The sequence below is a fragment of the Sinocyclocheilus anshuiensis genome, unplaced genomic scaffold, assembly GCF_001515605.1.
Source record: "Sinocyclocheilus anshuiensis isolate Anshui unplaced genomic scaffold, SAMN03320099.WGS_v1.1 scaffold300, whole genome shotgun sequence".
Lineage (NCBI taxonomy): Eukaryota > Metazoa > Chordata > Actinopteri > Cypriniformes > Cyprinidae > Sinocyclocheilus > Sinocyclocheilus anshuiensis.
This window is the reverse complement of record NW_015557379.1, coordinates 1,294,251-1,300,886: the sequence shown is the minus strand read 5'-3', so window position 1 is coordinate 1,300,886 and position 6,636 is coordinate 1,294,251. Positions and strand designations below refer to the sequence as shown.

At 38.6% G+C, this 6,636-nt stretch overlaps 2 long non-coding RNA genes across 2 annotated transcripts in view; one reads left to right on the top strand and one right to left on the bottom strand.

The window, feature by feature from the left end:
- Positions 1-5,337: 5,337 nt before the first annotated feature.
- On the bottom strand, positions 5,338-6,263 carry LOC107679212 (uncharacterized). Its single transcript, XR_001633021.1, has 3 exons — positions 6,150-6,263; positions 5,523-5,624; positions 5,338-5,419 (listed from the first exon to the last, which is right to left on the bottom strand). It is a non-coding gene; the product is annotated as an uncharacterized LOC107679212 (long non-coding RNA).
- The window catches only part of LOC107679213 (uncharacterized), a 21,391-nt gene continuing 20,154 nt past the window's right edge, over positions 5,400-6,636 (top strand). Inside the window, exon 1 of the long non-coding RNA XR_001633022.1 lies at positions 5,400-5,472. This is a non-coding gene — a long non-coding RNA (uncharacterized LOC107679213). The remainder of the gene's footprint in view (positions 5,473-6,636) is intronic.

The following is a 6,636-nucleotide window of genomic DNA, read 5'->3' as shown; positions in this document are numbered from 1 at the left end:
CATAGAACCAGCCGCTAATAAGGCATCTATATATATGTTAACAAACAATGTACGCCAAATAAATTCCCGCGTCTCGCCAGAATATGACGTTCGCATTACTTCTGTCACACTCGGGGCCGTACTAAAAGACACTGCGGGCCGCCAGTTGCCCATCCCTGCACTAGGGTATAAGCACGAGAAAGCACGCCTTGTTCTGGAGATGAAGGACTCCCGGGGCCCCTTGGTAAGGAATGTCAAAGTCCCCATCCGGACAGGCCGTAAATGGAAGGTGCAGGAAGAGGTACATCAGGCCATCTCCATTCTGCAGCATAGAGAGGTCATGGGGTTGGTCCTGCTCAAAAACATATATAGTTTTTGTCAGTGTTTATTTAAAACCATCCGGTTATGTAGAATATAAGATGGTAAATATTTAATTGGTGGGTTATCAATACAATATATAACAATACAATATATAGTGTATGATTTTACCACAAAATTCAACATATTGAAATTACATGATAGCTGCAAATCTATGTTTCGCTGCCTGGAGTCCATTTGTTTCTTTGAATTGCAGCGATTCATTTGCTTCTCTCTTCTGTAGCATTTGGCAGTCTGTAAAAATATACCTCAGATTTCTTGTCAAATCTATTTGTACAGTCAATTGCAAAGCTCTTTCTCGTTTTAGATGTGTTTTGTCACAGCATTCACGCTGAAAACCAATGCTGCCATTCAGTCTTTTTGCCACACAGTGGGCGGAGCCGCAGTCACTCCAGATGACGGTGACGTCACGTGCATACCCTCTATAGAATACCCAAGACGTGTCACTGGTATAGTTTTGAATGGGGAAAAATGCAACACTCAATATGGCCACTCTAACACAGGAAGCCCTGCCTTCTGAATGAAAGAGCCAATCGCTAATCAGTAAAGTCAGCGTGTCACTGCAGCTGCCATTAGAAGCACAGACATAATAAATACCATTTATTATGTCTATGGTTAGAAGTCCCGGTTGTTATAGAAACAATCAGTGTTCTGAGACGTGCGCACTGGCTGGTCTAGCACTATTTGAGCAAAAGAAACAACATGTATGAGACAGTTGTTGTCAGATTTCATTGGTGATTTCAAATATGAAATTTAATCATAAGCTTGGTGAACAGTTTTGGAGAATTTGACGTTTCCCCATTCAAAGAGATAGGAGCTGCACTTGCATGCCTGAGAGGCGATTCAAAGATGGCCGCCGAGTGACATGACTTGCCTTAAAGAGACTTTGGTAATACAGACCCTCTCATCTCCCTATATTAAGACAATCTCTGGAGCCAATGAGCGTTCGATTTTCCTGCCATAAAAAACCTGTTGAAGCGGCAACATTTGAATTTGGAACGAGCGTGTCCGACACAGCTTGCACTTATTCACTTCATCACATGATTTGTCGAGAGGTAATTCACAGTGCCCCCTTCTGAGCAGTGTGGTTTATATACTAACATTTTGTAATCACTAAGACACCAATGCTTTGACTGTAAGTACCGGCAACGTGTCTGAAGTGCCGGTACGCACGAAAAAGTGTCGGCACGCTAAAGACTAAAATACAGAAGTGCTGGTACTGCATACCGGTGTGTACTTCAAACACTGATCTGGCAGCATTTTGGAGCCATTAAAAAAAGTAACAAGCAAATCTCATAATGAAAATATGACATGAATGTGCATTTTTGGAAATCCTGAAAACATTCCTATAGTTAGATCATATCATAGACGTCTGAAGGTATATATATATAAAATAAAATTAATTAATTAAAATATTGACTGGATATACTGTAATTTGTATTTGTACAGTAAGCCTTTTTCTCTCTTTCTAAAAATAGCTTATAATTATCCATACAAATATAATCATCACTCCATTTTCCAAACCTGTGATCCCTTGTAATCATTATTTGTGTGAATATATCACTTACCTGTTTGTTTGTTTTTTGTTAGCTATTTCAGCTGCAACTGTTGTCCACTGTGCTGACCCCCATACAAACTACACAAACACACATCCAGTCATTATAGCAGTAAATCTCCAGTGCTTTATGATGTTGAGTGCAGATCTGCTGCTGTAGATCTGAGGAAGCGTTAACCAGATTGTGTTTTTTGAAAGCTTCAGACTCATAATGAGGACGAATGTCAGTTTGACTGTAAGAAGCCAAACACACCAGACAAGACTTGATGACTTTGAGTTTTCTTCCTTTAGAAACATCACACTTCACATCTCAAAACCTAGCTGGTGCCTCCAGTTTCATTCCCTCTAAAATGTCAGCCGGCACTGTGTTTCTGAGAGACGGGCTTTGGTTGAATGTAGACCTGCAATTGGGTCAATTGTAACCCCTCCTTATCCCAACACATCTTAATACAGTCCATACAAAAACTGTGTCCACGAGATGTTGTCACTGGGTCCTTAAGCAGATAAGACAGACTGGACAGTTTAAAGGATTTTTTAGCATCAGATTCTACCGTTTTGGTGCTAGATACACTGTAGATTAGCATGTTGTAAAGTCTGAATCTTTTATAGGCTACACTCAGTAGGGAGTGGCATATACACTAGGCTATATGGACAAAAGTAATTTCTATAAGTAGGGCCTACAAATCGTTGGGCCCTATCATACACCCGGCGCAATGTGGCGCCAGGCGCGACGCAAGTGTTTTTTGCTAGTTTCAGCCTGACGCAGTTATCATTTTCACGTCCTGCGCCACGTTGTTTAAATAGCAAATGCGCTCATGGTCGTGCTGGTCTGAAAACGAGGTGTGTTCAGGCGCATTGCTATTTTGAGGCAACTGAAATAGACTGCACCATTGACCAACTTAAACCTGGTCCAAAGTCAATGGCACATTATTTTTTTTATTTGTTATTTAAAGAGCTCGTTAGCAATATGTGCCTATAGGCGAGTCCACAACGCACGTACAGTCAGCTTATTACACACACAGGGAGCAGCACACAAACATGCCAAATATTAAAAATTAAAGGATTACAATGTAAAAGATTATTATTGTGTAGGCTACATAAATATAAAAATGCCTACATGTCATAATGGAAAGTCATTGCATGTATCAGAATTAGGCTACCTGTTTGCTCGCGCACGAGCAGCTCCGTTTACTCTTTGGAGACCTCTCTTTGCCCAAAACACACCCATTACTCATTAAGAGAATAGGGAAAAACCCTTTTAGACCATGCACCGGGTGCGCCGACTGTTTTCCCATCATTAAATTAGCAAAAGTGGATTCGGACATGCCCTAAGTGCACCTGCGCCTTGCGCTTTAGACCATGTGCTTAGATCGTTAAAATAGGGCCCTTTATGTTTAAGCATATAATGATATTCTAGGGAATTGCCTGCTTCTAATTTTATAGCAACAGTTTTGACAGGACCCTTTTCTATTCTAACATGACAATGCCTATGTGTATAAGGCAAGGTTCAAAAAGAAATGATTGATTTAAATGTAAATTAGCATGACAAACAACAACTTCCTTCAACAAATGGTTGCAGAATTATGAGGATTGTTATAGCACCACCTAGTGCTAAAATTTGAGAATATTTTGTGCGGCTTGTCATTACCCTGTTCTAATTCCCCCGTTTGATTACGCACAGCCAAGTAGGCCTACCCATTAGTAGAAAAGTGAAAGCACTTGTTTGTTGGGTTTCCGCTGCCGAATCGATTCGCTTGAGGTGGCTACAGCGATCTATCACGCCACATTAAAGAGCGCCGAAACAGTATTTATTGCTTGAATTTCCTAATAAAATTGACAGAAGTTGAAATCTGAGACTTCATTTCATATCAAAAGTAACAACGCACAAAGCTTGCGATTTATTGGATGGGAGGCGAACTATATGTAGGCCTACTGTTCATTCATCAGCTGAAAACAGCATCAATTGGGATTTAAGAATCGATATTGATTCATAAAAATGAGAATCTATTAAAATCGAGAAATCGATTTTTTGTTACCCAGCCGTAGCATATTTTGTTGTTTTTAGTTCTGTCATGACAACTCTCGGAAGATTTTAGCATGGTAATGGATATGACCTTGGCTGCGTCCGAAACCACCTACTCAATGAGTAGGTACTTAACAAGCGCTAAAAGAGTAGGTACTCTACAGCCAAATCTCGTTAAGTATGAATGCGATCCGCCATGTTGACATTATCATGTGATCTATGACGTTATAACAAGCAACAGCTTAAAAGATACGAGCGACAGGTTTAATACCTCTATCTGTAAATATTTTGATGATGATGAAATTTGCTCATCTTGTTAAAGAAACAGCTGCCCTTTTATTGTGATTGTAGCATAACCAATACATTTTGTGTTGATTTAAGTTTTTATATTTTTAACTACTAAAATGACCCACAGTTTAATCCTTAAAGATATTATTTTTTATTACGAAAACCCAAAATCGTTATCTCGTGAATATGTTATTAATTTATTTTATGTGTAAAATTGTTCAACTACACGCAAAACTGGCCTAAATCTCCTTTGTTTTCCTATTTTTCTTGTTGAATTTAACTCCCTTGTTTCATCCCTCCAGCTTATAAACAACAACAAATGCAATATTTTGATGCATTGATTATATGAATATTATGATTATTCAGAGATATTTAACCTTGTCGTTGTGCCTTTTTTTCATACTATGATGTATGCAAACCCATTATATTTATGTTTTCTGCTTTTTGTCATTATGATTGTTCATTGTTAAAGATACAACCATCTTTCCCTGAGCTTGTATGTAATTATAAGTTCTGCAGTAATAATAATAAAAAAATAACATAAGTGGGACAGGTGCACTATCACCTCATAGCATCAGTAACTCCACAACCCTACCTAGTACGGTTTTCCTCAGCGTTTGCAATATTTGTAATATCTGCACAAAGACGACGTCGATCAGCTGCTAGAAGATCTCGCCATTGGAGAAGACTGTTAATTTTACACTCGAAAAATGCAAATGTAAAACAAGCAAAATGTAATTTGTTTTGTCATATGCCATAGCTATGCATGACTACACACTAGACAAATGCAGCCAAGGTGAATACATCTAAATTTTCAGTCAAGTAATGAATTAATGCACAAGTTAATTAAACAATTATATTTTATTTACTGACAACAGGAAATATGAATAAATGAGTAAAAGAATAAATAAAAGTAACCATGAAAATTAATAAATACAAATCATCGACACAGGAAACAAAGCTTTATTCAAACATATTGTTCTAACAAACATGTATTTACAGGCAGTGAAGCCACATCCTACTGCATCTCAACACAGCTGTTCCAGTTCTGCAGCTTTATTCTGATGAAGCAGCTGACCACCGTGTTTCTTTGCCGTCCATCACGAACAAGAGCAGGAGAACATGTGTAGGACAATCTGACTGGTGCCGTGTCTGCTCCAAAAATTTGTGTGCCTACTCTCCATGAGCACGACTACCTGTAAAACATTTACAGAGAGTAAAACGTTTTACAATTCATGTTGTCAGCATTGTTGTCATTGCTTCATTACTTTTGTGGTGTAGTGAGCTAAACCACTGAACTGGTAAGCAGAAGGTTGCTGGTTCGATCTCCGCAGTCGTCACCACCGGTGTGTCCTTCAGCAAGGCTCTTTACTCCAGGTTGCTCCAGGGGGATTGGGATCCCTGTAATAAGAGCACTGTAAGTCACTTCAGATAAAGGTGTCTGCCAAATGAATAAATGTAAATGTGATTTTTGTAAATCCTTTTTTGTGTCTTGGGCACAAACGCTCAATAAAGCTGCTTATTTCTCAAAGTTTATTTCGTCATGGTACTACTATAATATAAATGCATACATATTTCATACAATTTATTCATACAATTAAAGGGTTAGTTCACCCAAACATATAAATTAAGTCATTATTTACTCGCCTCCACACTGTTCAATCCTTGTTTTTGTTTTTTTCTGAACACAAAAGGTGATTTTGGTTAAGTTTGTCCTGCTGGTTTCTGTTCATACAATATCAGTTAATGGAGCCTCACTTTCAGAAGCTTCATGACATTATTTGATGATGCTTTTAAAGCTTTTGAAACTCTGGCTCCATTGACTGATGTTGTATGAACAGAAACCAGCAGAACCAACTTGACCAAAATCACATCCTTAATGTCTTTTAGTCTTTCTCTAGATGTTCTCGCTGACTCTGGGCTCACTGAGGATGAAGGGGCCACAGCAACATCCGGTCCAGATGAGGCAGTAAGGGCAGGTGGAGTGATGGAGTGACTCATCCATGACACTGGACCATTTCCAGGATGCTGCTGTGGACTTCTCCATCCTCACTGCTCAAACCAGTCTGCAGACATTTCAGATCCTGCAAAAATGCACAAATATAATACAAAAGCAGTCATTTTAACAGCACAATGTCATTTGATTTCTGTATTAGAAGTAACAAAATAATCTTACTTTATATTTTTGTTTCAGGTTTTCCCTTTTTTTCACAAATGCCGCCGTCACCTTTCCTTGCAGGTCCTGCTCCACCACAAAAGCTCTGCAGCATATGCACAGAAATCAAGAATCAGAAAAGTGTTGTGATAACTCTGTTTGAAATTACAATAATTAAAATAAACTACAACTTAAGATTTAAAAGATGTTTTATTGATGTCTGTAGTATACTCACTCAAAGCCTTTGATGGCAGCATT